We start from the raw sequence: 17,795 nt of genomic DNA, 5'->3' as shown, positions 1-17,795 counted from the left end.
ATTTGTGCGGTACAACAAAGTTGGAGATACAAATGTTGCTATGTTGGATCTAATGCCCTGAGTGTGGTATATTCGTTTGTAAACTTGTAATTTTTTTCTGAACAGATTAGTTAATAAAACAAATTCATTTATTACATTAAAATACTTTGTATAATTTTCCCCATATGATTTTTTCATGCAAAGCAAAATAGAAGCAAATATTGCTCACTGGTTGTCTAATGTTTAATTAATACTAAGCGATATTACATGGCCAGATCGTAATACAAAAAGACAACTTATATTAGTAGACAAACCTAAACATGTCCTTAGTCTAATAAAAAGTGAGCAAACCAATTGAAAGACTAATATGTTGTCTATCAAGTCCAATTGGGGAGATATTTTATCTTGGGCATCAGAGCGGATGACTTCCAGAAGATAGAGACATATATCTGATTGACTGGACTGGTAGTACATCGGACTAGACCCAAGGAGAATAGATTTTGAATCTGTTTATGGATTTATTCACTTGTGATGATCATAGTATGACATACCTAAATCTTAAGTGGATGACGGACTATATATGTGTGACTCATATATTTTGATGTAAATAAAAGCCAGAGTTCAAATAATATAAGGAATCGAAAGTTGGTGCGTTGGGTATACGACTTCTACAGTATGTAGCGTCATTCACAACTGTAACGACTTAAATTTCTAATTCTACTTAACGATATTTCTAATTCTGCTTTAATACATACTTAGACGACTTAAATTTTAAAATCTAACTATTAGATAAAAAAAACGTACAGAACTAGTAATAAACTCTTACAACTTGGATTCCAACAAATTATTTATAAAATTTTAAATTAATACTCAATTACAGACATAACCACTTAAACCCTGAGGCATGGCCTCCAAGGAAGCCTCTCCATATACATGGGACAACTACCGTGCCCATCTCTTAACTCCAGAGGAGTTTGGCTAGGTCCCTCATTTATTTCCAAGTCTTTATCTACCTTCTAAGCAGTAAAATGTATAAGTTCAGAAGAACTTAGTGAGTTTTGTACATACAAACTTATAAAAGGCTGCTTAAATCATAAGAAAATGAGATTCTATGCACAGAGTTAATCTCATTGGATTTCGTGGGGGAATTTATGAACTAAGTTGGCATAGCCAATACTTCATTCTCTCTAAGCTGAACGTAGGAGGACATAATGCCTGGTCTAGTCATAACCATGTTTTATCTAGAGATATTTTCATATGGTTCTTATCCACGTTATTTATTTTTTCAAACTTTCATTATACCCTTTTTGACATGCCTCATTTGTAACACCCTTCACCCATCCCTAACGCCGAAATAGGGCTACAAAATGCTACAGTAAAAAATAGAACAGGGGCATGCTATTTCAATTCAAAAACTCTTTAAAACAACCATTCAATTAAAATATGTTATACGTGCAAGATTGGGCTTAAAATCAAGCTTACGAAAGCTCTAAAAATAATTCAGAACTAAACATGGATTAATTTAAAACTTTACATAAAAGTGAGGCAAAAACACAAAACAAGGGTCACATGGCAGTGTGACAGGCTGAGGCCATGTGACATTGGATCACATGGCCGTGCCTTCAAGCCGTGTACAAGATTGATACTGTGTAAGGCTGGTATAGTCACAGGGTCGTGTCGCCGGGTCGTGTAACAAATTGAAGCTATGTGGACCTAAATGTAAAATCTTACGAGCATTCAGATGGTTGTATGGCTGGGACATGTGAGAAACTGAGATCATGTCAATATTCATGCATTCAAGTTACCAGTGGCACACAACCATGTCACCAAACAGTGTGTGACACACGACCATATGGTAACCCATGTGACCTATAATAACTCCATTTAAACCATGATTCGATTTATTTAAATAAGAATTTCCAAAGACATAAAATGGTGCTATAAAACATGCTCAATTCATATTGAAAACCTAACATAAACATGAAATAATTCAACCTAAAAATGCCTAACCAACATGCCATTTTGGCACCATCACAAACAAGTTCCAAATCTAAGCCAAACATCCAACAATTATAATACCAACATGATTCAATTGTAAAGCTCAACCATACACACAAGTATACATATTACAATTGTCCATTTTACCATGAATACTTTTCAAACCTTACCTTTTAAAAATATCTAACACATGCCTTAACACATACCAATATTAACCATATAGGTCTCAAGTAATATACTAACATTATAACATATAAAATACATCCAAACCTCAACTTCCATACATGCATTCATGATTCGAAAGATAACATATATCTAATAAGCAACCATTTATCAAAGCATTACCATTCATAATTTTTCCATTATTAAAGGATAAGCACACATCAACTAAGCATGCTTTTACCATTCATTCCATCAAACATACCAAATAGCCTTTAAGAACAACATTATATAATAACCATATTCAAACTATATAATTTCATTACTTAGACTTCAAAACACATAATCTCAAGACACAACCTATATACATGCCACAAAATTGGAATAAAAATGATCCAAAATCTACCGAAATTGAAGCTTGATAGTTTGAGCCTTGAAGTTAATCTAACAACCTAGTTCCGCAAAATGTCAACTACAGGGAACAGGAAATGAAACAGAGTAAGCTTTTAATAGCTTAGTAAGTTCATATACCAACTTAACTCAACCATGCATATGTAAATAAATGATTAACATAATAATATTAATCTGATATAACAACGCATAAGGAACATGTGAGTTCATCATAGTGCCAAATCACCAAATAATTCAATATTTAACAAGTTATACGAACTAGTCCTTCCACATATATTCAACATGTACCAAGGAGTCATAAAACAATCAATCACAAGTTTAACTAGCTCAATGAACTATAGAAAAAAGTAATTCAGATACTCGGGTAACAACACCACACTAGGGAGCACCGTAGTACTATCAAGGGCATCGGAGTGCAAACCTGTACAAGCACGCATTCTAACCCTATTGACATGCCAATTGTATCCTAATCGTTCACTACGTTCAAACGGGCATTAAAAAAGATTCCTAGCACTTATAAATTAGGGGCACTTTCATGTTATCAGTACATATGCTATAAAAAGTTACGTTCATTTAGGAATCCATATGAATTATGTTTCACAAGTATTTAACAATTATCAATTAGGTCCTTACTCACCTTAGCATTAGTTCGTAACATTTTAAATCCCAACTCACAATCTTAACAACATATATATGCACTCACAATTCAACAGTAAACAATATGTATAAATATATTTCTATACCTATGAACTTACCTAATATATTCAACTATCAAGTTGATTTGTAGGGACTATTCTACAATTTTCCCTTTTTCTAGAATTTCCCTCCACACAATTCAATCCTTGATTTAAATAATAGTTAAATAAAATTTATAAATATCAATTGCATTACCATACTTATTTTCATGTATATTACCTATAAATTTCATTTTACAAAAATTTCCTGAACTTTTACATTTTAATCAATTTAGTCTCTAAAACTGAAACTATTATAACTTTCATAATTAAAACCCCAAACTTAAAACCGATTACACACACATCCCTATCAAACCCTCAAGCATTAAAATTTACTAAAATTTCATGTTAAAGTTGTCATAGTTTCATTTTAGTCCCTAGACTCAAAATTAACCAAAATCTCTTTACAAAATAGTCCTATTTAACAACCAAGCTTAAAATTCTACCATTTAACACCAAGAACATCTAAAAATCATTAATGTCAAGTTTTAAAAATTTTAACAGTTTTACAAAATAGCCCCTAGACTAGCTAGATTAAGCTACAACAATATAAAAATATAAAAAATACTACAAACAGACCTAGGGAATACTCGCATGCAAGGGCCGATAGTGCTTAAAGAAAATGGCTATGACTTATTTGTTTCCTTATGGTTTCGGGTGTAGAAGAAAGAAAATGAAAATGGATGATGATGTTTTTAGTTTCTTTTTGTTTTAATTATTAACACATTTTACTTATTATTAACTTAATGATATAATAAAATAAACATAACATTAAGCTAAAAAAACCATCAACCAACCACTAAGCTTTAAAGTAGCTAAATTTCTATTTTAACCTTTGCAACAATACTATCTAGGCCATTTAACAAATAAAAATCTACAGCGATAGAGTTTTACAATTTAATCCTTATACCTTAATTAGTCATTCAAACATCAAAATTACCGGACCAAAATTTAATACGAAACTCTAATGACCTCATAAATATTATATAAATAAGTATATAATATTTACGGTCTCACTTATCAAAATTGTGGTCCCAAAACCACTGAAAATGGTCTATTACAACTCTCCCCTTAGAAAATTTCATCCCCAAAATTTCTTACTTGAAAATAAGTTCAGATATTGCGATTTCATAGATTCTCCCGTTCCCCACGTAGCTTCATCAATTGATAGTTGTTATTATAAGCAAACTCGACTAATGGTAAATATTTTTCCCAGCTACTTTTAAACTCAATCACACAACAACATAACATATCTTGTAGACCCTGAATCACTTATTCAGACTAACCATTTGTTTGCAGATGAAAAGTGGTGCTAAAATTCAATTTGTTACCCAAACCCACATGTAACTTACCCCAAAACCTAGAGGTAAATCTCGAGTCACAATAAAAAATAATAGATATAAGAACGCCACAAAATCTAACAATTTTTGAGATGTACAAATTAGCTAACTTTTCAAGCGAATAGTCAGTTCAAACAGGTATAAAATGAGCGGACTTTTTTAATCTAACAACTACAACCCAGATCGAGTCTTTTTCAATATGGCAGTCTGGAAACTATAGCCACACAATCCATCGTAATACGCTCCTATTTCCACTCGTGAATCATCCCAAGTTGTAACAAACTTGACAAAACTTGATGTTCGGCCTTTAATTGCTAGCATATCAAACATCTAGATACAAAGTTGGTTATTTCACGTTTCATTCCCGGCCACCAATAAAATTGCTTCAGATTACTATAATTTTTATTGCTTCCAGGTTGAATTGAATAAACACTATCGTGAGCTTAATTTAACAAGTCCTGTTTCAACCTTGAATCATTCAGTACACACAATCGATCTTGAAAATACAAGCAATCGTTAAAACCGATACATAAATCAACTGTCTTACCACTTTCCACCAGTTTTTGTTTCGATAATAGTCTAGATCATTTTTTTGAAATTCCTAAACGCTTGGTGAGAACATCGACTTAACTCTTAACTCAGCTGAAATAGAGCCATCTCGTTCTAAAGTCAAACTTGCATTCATAACTCTCAAAGCAAATAGAGACTTTCGGCTGAAAGTGCCAGCTACCAGTTTTGTTTTTCTAGGATGATAATCAATCACCAAATCATAATCTTTTAACACTTCGAGCCGTCTAGGCTATCATAAAATCAAATATTTCTGCGTCATCAAGTACGTTAAACTTTCATGATCGGTAAAAATATGACAATTTTCACCATACAAATAGTATCGCAATATTTTTAGGGTAAAAACAACTACTATTAACTCTGAGTCATGCATCGAGTAGTTTTTCTCGTAAGGTTTCAACTGTCGCGAGGCATAAGCTAGTACTTTTTCTTTCTACTTCAAACTGCAACCCAAGCCATTAAGCGATACATCACTATAAACAATAAACTCTTTCCTGGTTTCAGGTTGAGTTATAATTGGAGCTTCAGTTAACATGTTTTTTAAGTGCTCAAAACTTTTTTGACATTTTTCAGACCAAAAGAAGTTGACATCTTTCTGCAGTAACTTCGTCATTGGAAATGCTATTATCAAGAAGTTTTTAATGAATCATCGATAATACTCGGCTAAGCCTAGAAAGCTACGTACCTCATAAACATTTCTTGGAACTTTTGATTCCATGATTACCGATATTTTACCCGGATCCATTTGGATGCCATTAGTGGAAATGACATGTCCTAGAAATCCAACTTCTTAAAGCCAACATTTACATTTGCTAAACTTAGCATATAATTGTTTTCATGCAAATTCTGCAACACAATTCTCAATCGAGTATATCCGAATATCATCTATAAAAACAATGACAAGTCTGTCTAAGTATGGCTGGAAAACCTGATTCATTAGGTCCATAGATGCAGCAGGGGCATTAGTCAAACAAAACGGCATCACCAGAAACTCATAATGGCTATAATGAGTTCTAAATGTAATTTTTGGCACATTTGGCTCTTTAACTCGCAATTGATAGTAATTAGACCGGAGATCAATTTTAGAAAATATCATAGCTCCTTTCAAGTGATAAAAAAAATCGTCAATTTGTGGTAACAAATATTTATTCTTTATTGTGACTCTATTTAACCACCGATAATCTATGCATAATCTTATCAATTCGTCTTTCTTTTTCACAAACAACATTGGTGCACCCCAAAACGACACACTCGGTTGAATAAAATTGCGATCTTGTTGTAACCCCCAAAGCTAGCCTAGAAGTTTGGAAACACAAAAATTTACACATTTTTACATACTCTTTTTAACTTAAAATCATACAGTTTCGATAAAATTCTTGTCTAAAATATAATTAATTTTTACAAAATAATTAAAGTGCACTTAAAATATGAAAATGTTGAATTTTAGTTAATTTTATAATTAATTTTGATAAATTTCAGTTATTTTTGACAAATTTGCACAAAAGGCAAAAAATAGCTTGGTAGACACTATTAGAAGCGCAAAACCGAGAAGAAATTTAAAGTATCGGGGTGAACTAAATTTTAGCCTAAGACGGTCCAAAATTATATGTATTAATTTATAATATAATTAATTTTAATTTATATCCAATTTAATTTGGGTTAATAAATTATTATTAATTAATTATGAAAAAGTGGTCTAGTTGAACTGAACTGACCAAGAAATGGACAGCCCAAAAATTGTCCCAAGAGCTGACCTAAATCAGCTTCTTAGCTGATTATTTAAAGCTTGCAAAGAGGCCCTTGAAGACTTGTTCAAGTTGCATTCAAACACCTCCACAATTGGTGGCTTTATAGATTTGCCCCAAGCCTAAATTAGCAAAGTTGAAACTATCAACCTTGCCACATGTGTGGCCGGCCAAGGGAAGGCTTTTTGGCTGATAATTTTAGCTATTTTTAGTAGCCCTCCTCAGCTATAAAACCCCCTTAGGCTAGTCATTTGAAAAACACACCTCAAACATTCACCTCTTTCCTCTCTTCTCTCCACTTTCTCTCTTTTTTTCCATTCCAAAATTCCCTTACTCTCTTGCCGATTTCTCCTCTTGGGAAAGGGGCATTCATCAGCCTTGGTCAACGAGGAAAATAGGGAAGGAAGAACGGAGCAACTAGTCAAGCCACGGAAAAACACCGGATTTGATTCTTGTTTCCTATCTCTTTAATTTTTGTTGTTGTTATGCTGAACATATCTATGAATATTTATGTTGTTGGAATGGTTAATTTAATCAATTTAGCTTGAATTTAATTCGTGTTAGGTTGATTACATTTCGTTTGTTAAAATTATTGAAATTGTGTTTATGTTGTTATAGGCCTCGGTAAGATGCTTGATTAAGTAAAATCATGACTAAGTTATTCTTGCATTACAATTGTTAGGTAACTAATGAATTAAATTTAAATGGACTGAAATTGTAATTAATGAACACAATACATAATCAGTGCATGTTTAATCATCTAAGGGAGCTGAGGGTTAGATTAGCAACGGTATCTGACGATACATTTGCCTTGCATAACTTGCAAGATTATTGTGATTAAACTATTCCAAGGTAAGGATACTTTGTTACCTCACATAGTCTTTTATGTGCTTATTAAATCGAGTTATTTTTTTTGAGCTGACATAGGGATATGTACAAGAGATTATTTTGATTTAATAAGTATGTATGTGCAATAGCATATTTGCCTATTAAGATTTGTTTAATTGGTTGAATTGACATAAGGATATAGTCAAGAGATAAATGGATTTTGGTAAGTGAGTATGTTCATAAGTTAGCAAATTACCGAGTTGCCGTGACCTTATTCGTAACAATATAAACATGGGTTTAATAATTCTAAGTTAAGAAATGTAATTAATCTAGCACAATTATGTCATCTTGATTAAAATCGTATTTTGAAATCGTGCATTTGAGATTTATTTATTTAGTTTACTTAGTTTAAAATCTTAGTTTTTAATCACCCTCTTCAAAAAAGTATTTTTCTTCACCAAAGTGTTGTAAATAGCCTTCATAAATAATTCTTTTCACAGTCCCTGTGGGAACGATAGCTCGGCATATACTTGTCACTTTATTACTTGTTGCGATTGTGTACACTTGCACATTTTCGTCGTTCCAAGTTTTTGGCACCGTTGCCGGGGACTGTGTTTTAAAAAAGTCATTATTTGTGAAGTTGTTAGTTTTGCATTTTGGTTTATTTTTTTGTTCAAAATTTAACTTAGTTAATTTTTCTGTGATTATTTTTGGTGTTTATAAGTATTGATCGAATCATCGATTTACTCCCTATAAACCCTGAGATTGAATGAACTTTTTGACAGCTAAGAAGACAAGTAAGTTAGAGAAGCACTAAAGAGATGGACTTTAAAAATCTGAATCAAGGAAACAGAGCAAACCTCACTCAAAATTCTATCCTTATTGCTTATGATAGGGATAGAGCTTTGAGACAGTATGCCATGCCAGTATTTCATGAGCTTAATTCGGGTTTGAAGAGACCCACAATTAAGGCACAACAATTCGAGTTGAAGCCAGTCATGTTCCAGATGCTTCAGACAATGGGTCAATTTAGTGGAATGCCTACCGAATATCCTCACTTACACTTAAGACTGTTTATTGAGGTGAAAGATTCTTTCAAGTTAGTCAGGGTACCCAAAGATGCATTACGATTGAAGCTGTTCCCATATTCACTAAGGGACAGAGCTCGAGCTTGGTTGAACTCATTACCACCAAACTTAATTTCAACATGGCAAGAGTTAGCAGAAAAAATCCTTATGAAGTATTTCGTGCCTAGCAAGAATGCTAAGTTGAGGAACAAGATCACTGCTTTCCAACAAATGGATGATGAGTCATTGTATGAGGCATGGGAAAGGTACAAAGAATTATTACGGAAGTGCCCTCATCACGGAATCTTACATTGCATACAACTTGAGACATTTTATAATGGTCTCAATGCTTACATGAGGATGGTAGTGGACGCTTCTGCTAATGGTGCTCTCCTTTCTAAGTCTTATAATGAGGCTTATGAAATCATTGAGAGGATAGCCAGCAACAATTATCAATGGCCAACCAATTGAGCATTGTCAGGAAGACGAGTCGCTGGAATACATAAAGTAGACGCTATTACTTCACTCGCATCTCAAGTATCATAAATATCCTCAATGTTAAAAAATCTTACTACTAATGGGTGTAATAGTTTTACAGCACAACCACTGAATCAATTTTAAAATGTAGCCTGTGTTTATTGTGGGGAAGGACATTTGTTTGAAGAATGTCCATTGAACCCAAAATTTGTGTATTACATGGATAACCAGAACCAAAATCGAGGAAGACAAGAGCTGTAATTCAATTTCTATAACCCATCATGGCGAAACCACCTGAATTTTTCCTGGAGTAACTAAGGGGTAGGAACCAGTAACAATTATGTCCAACGTAGATCAACCCAACCACCTAGTTTTTCCCAACAAGCTTAGAAACCAACCCAAGCTGAACCATCAATAGCCTAGAGAATCTATTGAAGGCATACATGGCGAAAAATGATGCCTCTCTAAGGAATTTGGAGAATCAAGTGGGCTAGCTTGCAACTGAACTCAGAAACTGACCACAAGGTGCTTTAGCTAGTGATACGAAGAATCCGAGGAATATAGGGAAGGAGCATTGTAAGGCTTTAACATTAAGGAGCGAAAAGACTTTAAAGCCCAATTCCGTTGAAGTTGAAAAGGAGCCAGCTGATGCTCAAGACTTAGAGGAAGTTCAACCGAGTGTTGAAATTCCAGTTTCACCGAAAATTGAATCTACAAAATCTGATAAGGTAACTTCTGAACCAGCTAATTTTGATCAACTAATAACTCCGTTAGATGTAGAATTGCCACATAAAATGAATCAACCAGTTTCAGTAAAGAAAACTCCACCACCCTACCCTTAAAAACTTCAGAAGCAGAAGCAGGAAATTCAATTCAAGAAGTTCTTAGACGTATTCAAGCAACTTCATATCAACATCCCGTTGGTTGAAGCACTTGAACAAATGCCGAACTACGTCAAATTCATAAAGGATATCCTGTCTAAAAAACAAAATCTTGGATAATTTTAGACGGTAGCCCTAATGAAGGAATACAGTGCATATCTTCAAGACAAACTACCCCCCAAAATTGAAGGATCCTGGATGTTTTACCATACCTTGCAATATTGGAGCGACATATTGTGGTAAGGCATTATGTGACTTGGGTGCGAGTATCAACTTGATGCCCATGTCAATATTTATAAAGTTGGGGATAGGTGAAGTTAGACCTACTTTGGTTACACTTCAGTTAGTAGATCGATCCTTAGCACATCTAGAGGGAAAAATCGAGGATGTATTGGTACGTGTAGACAAATTTATCTTTCTAGCTAACTTTGTGATTCTAATCTTTGAAGTAGACAAAAAGGTGCCAATCGTCCTAGTAAGACCATTCTTAGCAATCGGAAGGACCCTTATTGATGTGTAAAGGGCGAGCTTACTATGCTTGTTTAGGATGTTCAGGTAACATTTAATGTTTTTAAATCTATGCGATTTCATAACACAATTGATGATTATTCTGCAGTGTCTGATTTAGAGGATTTAATCGTGGAGAAGGAACTCAATTATATTGATGACCTATTGGAACAAATTTTGACATCAGATCCTCCGAATGATGAAGAGGAGGATGAATACTTAGCTTTGTTAGAAGCTAATCAAAGGGGATTTAATCCGCAATCCCACTTTGAATCTTTGGAGTTAGAGAAAATGGATTATGCCCAACCAAAAGCGTCAATCGAGGAGCCACCTAAATTAAAACTAAATGTACTTCCTTCATATTTGAAATATGTTTTTTTAGGTAACTCTTCTACTCTGCCTGTGATTGTTTTAGCAGGATTAACTGCCGAGCAAGAAGAGAAACTTATCCTGGTGTTGAAACAGTTCAAGAAGGCTATCGAATGGACCATAGTTGATATTCGCAAAATTAGTCCATCTGTATGCATGCACAAGATTATCTTAAAAGATGGCAAAAAAGGGACGATTGATGGAAAACAAAGACTGAACCCCATCATGAAGGACGTAGTCAAAAAAGAAATCATCAAGTGGTTAGATGTGAGTATCATTTACTCCATCTCAGATAGTTCACGGGTAAGTTCGGTCCAGTGCGTGCCAAAGAAAGGAGGTATCACGGTTATTGAAAATGAGAATAATGAGTTAATACCGACTAGAATGGTACGGGATGGAGAATTTGCATCGATTACTGGAAGCTGAACAAGGCAACTAGGAAAGATCACTTTCCTTTGCCATTTTTGGACTAGCAACTGGATAGACTCGCAGGATGAGACTATTACTGTTTTCTCAATGGATACTCGGGGTATAATCAGATTATAGTAGCACCGAAAGATTAGCACAAGGCAACATTCACCTATTCTTACAGTACATCTGCATTTAGGCGCATGCCATTTGGTTTATGTAATGCACCTGCTACATTTCAAAGATGTATGATGTCTATTTTTACTGACATGGTTGAGAAATATTTGGAAGTTTTTATGGATGATTTTTCAGTATTCAGAGATACATATGATGATTGCCTAGCCAATCTAGCCAAGGTACTAAGGCGATGCGAAGAAACAGACCTTGTACTTAACTGGGAAAAATGCCATTTCATGGTACAAGAAGGTATTGTTCTAGGGCATTGGATAACAAGACATGGAATCGAGGTAGATAAAGCAAAGGTAGATGTTATTGAGAAACTCCCACCTCCAATATCTGTAAAGGGTGTTAGGAGCTTTTTGGGCCACGTCGGTTTCTATCGAAGATTCATCAAAGACTTCTCCAAAGTTGCTAAACCCTTATGCAAATTATTGGAGAAGGACACGACGTTTAAATTTGATGAGTAGTGCTTAAGAGCTTTCAATGATTTAAAGAGTCGGTTAGTCTCGGCACCCATAATAGTCACATCAGACTGGGATTGCCATTTGAATTGATGTGTGATGCAAGTGACTTTGTGATCGGAGCTATCATGGGTCAGCAAAGGAAAAAAGTTTTTCATCCCATCTACCATGCAAGTCGGACTCTGACAGAAGCTTAATTGAATTACACGGTAACAGAAAAAGAGTTACTTACTATTGTTTTTGCTTTTAAAAAGTTTCGATCTTATCTTGTAGGTACCAAAGTGACTGTTTATACGAACCACTCGATAATTAAGTATTTACTTCCCAAGAAAGACGCTAAGCCGAGACTGATCCAATGGGTACTTCTAGTTTAAGAGTTTGATCTAGAAATTCAAGATCGAAAGGGAGTGGAAAACCAAGTAGCAGACCACTTGTCCAGATTAGAGCCGCAAGAAGGGAACTCTCCTCTTATACCAATTCGAGAGACGTTTCCAGAATAACACATACTGAAGGTAAATCATGTCCATAATACCCCTTGGTTTGCTGATATTGATAACTTTTTAGCTTGTGGTTTGATGTCGATCGATAAGACGTATCATCAGAAGAAAAAGTTTCTTCACGATGTGAAGTACTATTTTTGGGAAGAACTGTATTTGTTTAAAAAGTGTGTAGATCAAATGATCAGGAGATGCATGGCAGAAGATGAATTACATAAGATTTTATACCATTGTCACTCAGCTCCGAGTGGGGGACACTTCGGAGGTACACGTATTGCAGCCAAGGTATTGCAAGTCGGATTCTTTTGGCCAACACTATTCAAAGATGCATATGCTTACGTAAAGAGTTGTGATCAATGTCAAAGGGTCGAAAATGTCACCAACAGAAATGAGATGCCTTGAATAAACATCATTGAGGTAGAATTATTCGATGTTTGGGGTATTGACTTTCTCGGTCCTTTCCCTCTGTCTTTTGGTCACAAGTACATATTAGTAGTAGTAGACTATGTGTCTAAGTGGGTTGAGGCAGAGGCATATCCGACAAACGATGCTAAGGTTGTAGTAAAGTTTTTGTAGAAACATGTGTTCTCAAGGTTTGGAACCCCAAAAGCCATCATCAGTGATGAAGGGTCCCATTTTGTGAACAAGTGGTTGAAATGGTTATTAGATAAACATGGAGTGAAACACAAGGTCGCTACATCTTACCATCCGCAGACGAATGGGCAAGCTGAACTGGCAAACAAGGAGATCAAAGGCATACTTGAGAATATAGTTTGCCCGAATTGACGAGATTGGTCTAAAAGACTGGATGATGCTTTATGGGCTTACAGGACAGCATACAAGACGCCTTTAGGGATGTCACCCTATAGGTTAGTCTTTGGGAAAACCTGCCATCTACCATTGGAGTTAGAACACAAAGCTTACTGGGCACTCCAATGACTCAACTTGGATATTAAAAGTGCCAAAGAGAAACGAATGCTTCAACTTAATGAGTTAGAAGAATTTCGAATGTTTTCATACGAGAATGCCAAATTACTTAAGGAGAGACTCAAGAAATGGCATGACAAGCACATTCGAGTTCGAGAATTTAAAGTAGGTCAGCAAGTCTTATTATTCAATTCTAGATTAAGGTTCTTTCCAGGTAAGTTAAAATCACGTTGGTCCAGTCCATTTATGATTCATCGAGTCTATCCATACGGAGTTGTTGAACTTTAAGGTAAGGGAGGTAATTTTCAAGTTAATGCTCAACGCTTGAAACATTACTGGGGAGAAAAAAATGAACAGAATTAAATCTCGTTCATTTTATTAGATATTTAATTTTTCTTGTTCTTCTGTTTGAATAAATGATTTAGGGTATATTTTCGGGATTAGTATGTTTAAATAAATTTTGTCTAGGAGATTGGAACTTAAGAGGGACCGCTTGTGACCTCTCCAATCTTTCTTGGGAATTGATTTTAACATAATTTCCTAAGAAATTATTCCCTAAATGACAAAATAAATTTTTAGTTTTTCAAATAAAAGGGTCAATTTTGATCCAAGTTTTATGTTGCAACTCAAATTTGAATTTTCATTAAGTCTAGGAACTTAATTGAATTATTTTTAAAAATTTGGTTGCTCTTATTGTAAATATTAAAAATTAGATTTTTTTTGTAAATATTTTCAAAAAGCATCTAGAATTAATGTTTTTAGTTCAATAAAAAAAAGAAAAAAATATGATAATTATTAATAAATAATTATATCCATTATAATATATATTAGTTATTATCAGCTTTATTTAGAGTTAGGATTAGTTTTAATTTAATCATATTTTATTTGGTAAGTTTTTATCTTAATAAATTAATAGCAAATAATAATTTAATATGCATTATATTAATTATTAATTGTTATTTACTTTTAGTAGAAATATAACTTAGAATTTTTAAGAATTCTACTCTAGCTCCTACTCCTTTTATTGGAAATTCCACCCATCTATTTTTATTTTTTTTCATTCATACACCATTCCCTCCAAAAACACCAAAACCCTTAAGTGGTGAAACCTCCTAACAATTCCCTAGCCACAACATCACCAAGTTGATAGTCCAGCAGCACCCGCGTGCGCCCACACTAGGCCTGCTCAACGATCCGCACGCTGCTCACATCCATCCCCGGATGCGCGTTGCTGCCTTGTATACCCGAGCGACACATCACCCTTTCACCCATCCTTAGCTAAAAGCCCCTCAACTTTTTTTAATTTGCCATCTTTTGATTCAAAATTATTTTTCTTAAGAGCTCTTAATTTTTACAAAAACAGGTGTGGTAAGACAAATTTTTCTCCTAAATTTTAATTTTATTATCTAATTTTGAAATGATTGAATTATTAATATTTTATATTAATTAAATTTTTGAGAAAATAATTATTACCATCTTATGATCATGTTAATCATGCCTCGCATGAGAACTCGAGCATCTGCCCAAATTGACGAATCACAAAACAAGTTCCACTATGAAGAGGCCAAAGCAAGATACGAGAGTATCTTCGAGAATCAACAGATGCATCCAGAGAAAGGTTTCACATTGAAAGAAAGAAACTATATTGGTTTTATGGCAAGTATTCTTCAGGTTGTTGAAACTCTCAATTGGGAGTTGTTTTGTGAGAAGAAACCTAGTGTGAATGAGGAGTTAGTGCGCGAATTCTATGCAAATTTAACCTCAAGTGAGTTGATGGAAGTTCCAGTTCGCGGAATCAAGGTACCAATAACTTCAAACACTGTTAATGAGTTCTTTGAATTTCCTGATTTCGAAAATGACGAATATTCCTCCTTGATGAGCAATATAGAGCCTGAAAATTTGCAAGAAATTCTCGAGGAACTTACAGTTCTAAGTTCTAAGTGGACTGTGTCAAAGCAAGGAATCCACACTTGTTGAAGAGAATATTTGACACCACTCGCAAAGGTATGGTTTTACTTCATCCGATTCAGCCTTATGCCTAGCTCACATGGGATTACAAGCTCATTAGAGTGAATGGTCTTATTATACTCGATTCTAACTGGGAAGACCATTGATGTGGGAAAAGTCATCCTGAGGGAAATGCGAAATTGTGCCGTTAGATGTTCACGTTTTGGCCCTACTTAGTTTCCTTTTAAGATAACAATTCTGTGCTTGAAAGCTAAAATTCTTGCAAACGTAAAGAAGACAGGCTATAGCTAGGGCACAATCATAGATTGGGACTTCTATCGAATAGCTGGAGGCTCTGTTCTACAGCAACGAGTTGAAGAAAGTGAGGATCCCAAAAAAGAAGAAGAAGAAGATCCCACAGAGATCGAGCCAGTGCAATCGGCTGAAGTCCCTGATAAGGTGGAACCAATGGAACCAGAAGCTGAAACTGATATCGAGTCTTCAATGTTTAGAGCTCAACCGTGTCGCCCAGATCTTCGAGATGAGTTGTCAAAGTTAATGGGCTTAATGCAACATATGCAGTGGCTGCAACAAGCTTACTTGAAATACTTAAAAATAAGGGATGACTCGATGAGAAGTGCTCTTACGAAAATGTACAATGACCCATTTTTTTTATGCTTGAGTTTCCAGATTACATATTTGAACCATAGAGCCCATTATCGAAAAAAGAGCAAAATGATTCATGTAAAGACAATAATGATGGAACAAAAGATGAGTTGAATTCGGAAGGATCTGTAAATAAATAAAGTGGGGATCTCGACTTTATTTTATTTATGTTCTTAGGTTATTTTAGGATAAAGTTAATTAGGAATTTTTGCATAATAAAACAAGAGATGAAATTCATTAATAAAATTGAACAAGTCGCGAAGTATAAAGTCTGGCAATAGATATATACATGTCTAGGATTGGATTTAGAAAGAGCTTAGTACTTAAGCAGTTAAATTGACTCACCTCCTCTTTTCTGGAATCCTACCTGGTGTATAGTATCTATTCACTTTAAACAATGAGGACATTGTTCATTTTAAGTAGGGGGAACGAAAAAGTGAAATTATTTTCACTCAGAATAAATAGTTCTTTTAATTATGATTAGGATATATTTTGTTCAATGATTTGAAATTTTTTTAAGTATGTTAAACTTCAGTATAAATAAAGTTCTATTATTTCAATAAATTGTTATGTTAGCTAAATAATGATATAAATGTATTTTTAATAAAGCATGCAAATCGTATCATAAAATTTTTTAGTTCCTTAAGAAAGGTAGGCATGCATGAAAGTTTAAGTCTCTAGAATTGACTTAGTAGTTTCTTGAGGCGAAATCCTAGGAAGCATGGAATGTTGAAAATGATTTAGGCAACTCTTGTTTGGACCATTTGAGTCTTTCAAGCCAACCTTGATGAAATTTTATCCTTTGAAACCTAACTTTGAGACTATATGACCTAATTTTATTTGAACCCTTGCAATATTTAGCCATCATTTCTCTATTAATTATCTTTAATTGTCCTAAACACTAGACTCAGTTCTATTCAAAATATTCTTTGAAAATAAGTTTGGGGGAGTTGAAAGAAGTATCAAATGCTCTAAAAATTGTAGTACATACAGTAAAATGCTAAAAAAAAAGAGCATATGTATTTGAAAGAAAATAGATGTACAAAGGAGCATGCAAAAGCAAAGTAAGTTTGTGTATTGAGGGAAATTATTCCAAAGGTCCGATTAAAGCTGAGTCTAGGGTTTAGAAGCCTAAATTTATCTATCTTTTACCTACCTCTAGCCTGGCTACGTTACAACCTTTTTAAAGACCTATTGATTCAATTTTTCTATGCTACCTACATTAGTGGAGAGAAATTGCTATGTTCAACATATGAAGACATAAGTTAAACTTAATGATTGCAGCTTAATCTTGAATAAGGAAATAAAATCAAATTGGTAAGGGTTAACATGTCTTGTTAAAGAAGCATTTAGTCTAATTGTGCTATCATAATGGTTGTTGAGATTAATTTGAACGAGATGTATACTTAAGTAGCATAACTATAAAATTTATTGTTTTTGAGCATAAATATATTAAATTCATAACTTTGGGAAGAATGTTATTCTGAAGGAATTTTGCAAAGGTTTTTTTTCTGAGTAATTCTTTTTAATTTGTGCATTACTCGGGACGAGCAATGAATTAAGTTTGGGGGTGTGGAAACACGAAAATTTACACATTTTTACATACCCTTTTTAACTTAAAATCATACAGTTTCGATAAAATTCTTA

At 34.1% G+C, this 17,795-nt stretch overlaps 1 non-coding gene and 1 pseudogene across 1 annotated transcript; one reads left to right on the top strand and one right to left on the bottom strand.

Moving 5' to 3' along the window:
• Positions 1 to 9,026: 9,026 nt before the first annotated feature.
• On the bottom strand, positions 9,027 to 9,133 carry LOC121216522 (small nucleolar RNA R71). The gene has a single exon (XR_005912702.1). It is a non-coding gene; the product is annotated as a small nucleolar RNA R71 (small nucleolar RNA).
• Positions 9,134 to 10,698: 1,565 nt separating this feature from the next.
• Positions 10,699 to 13,727, top strand: LOC121216098 (uncharacterized; annotated as a pseudogene).
• Positions 13,728 to 17,795: the final 4,068 nt, after the last annotated feature.

The sequence above is a fragment of the Gossypium hirsutum genome, chromosome D04 (assembly GCF_007990345.1).
Source record: "Gossypium hirsutum isolate 1008001.06 chromosome D04, Gossypium_hirsutum_v2.1, whole genome shotgun sequence".
NCBI classification, from domain to species: Eukaryota; Viridiplantae; Streptophyta; class Magnoliopsida; order Malvales; family Malvaceae; genus Gossypium; species Gossypium hirsutum.
Note: the sequence above shows the minus strand (reverse complement) of the source record. Positions and strands in the feature narration are given on the sequence as shown.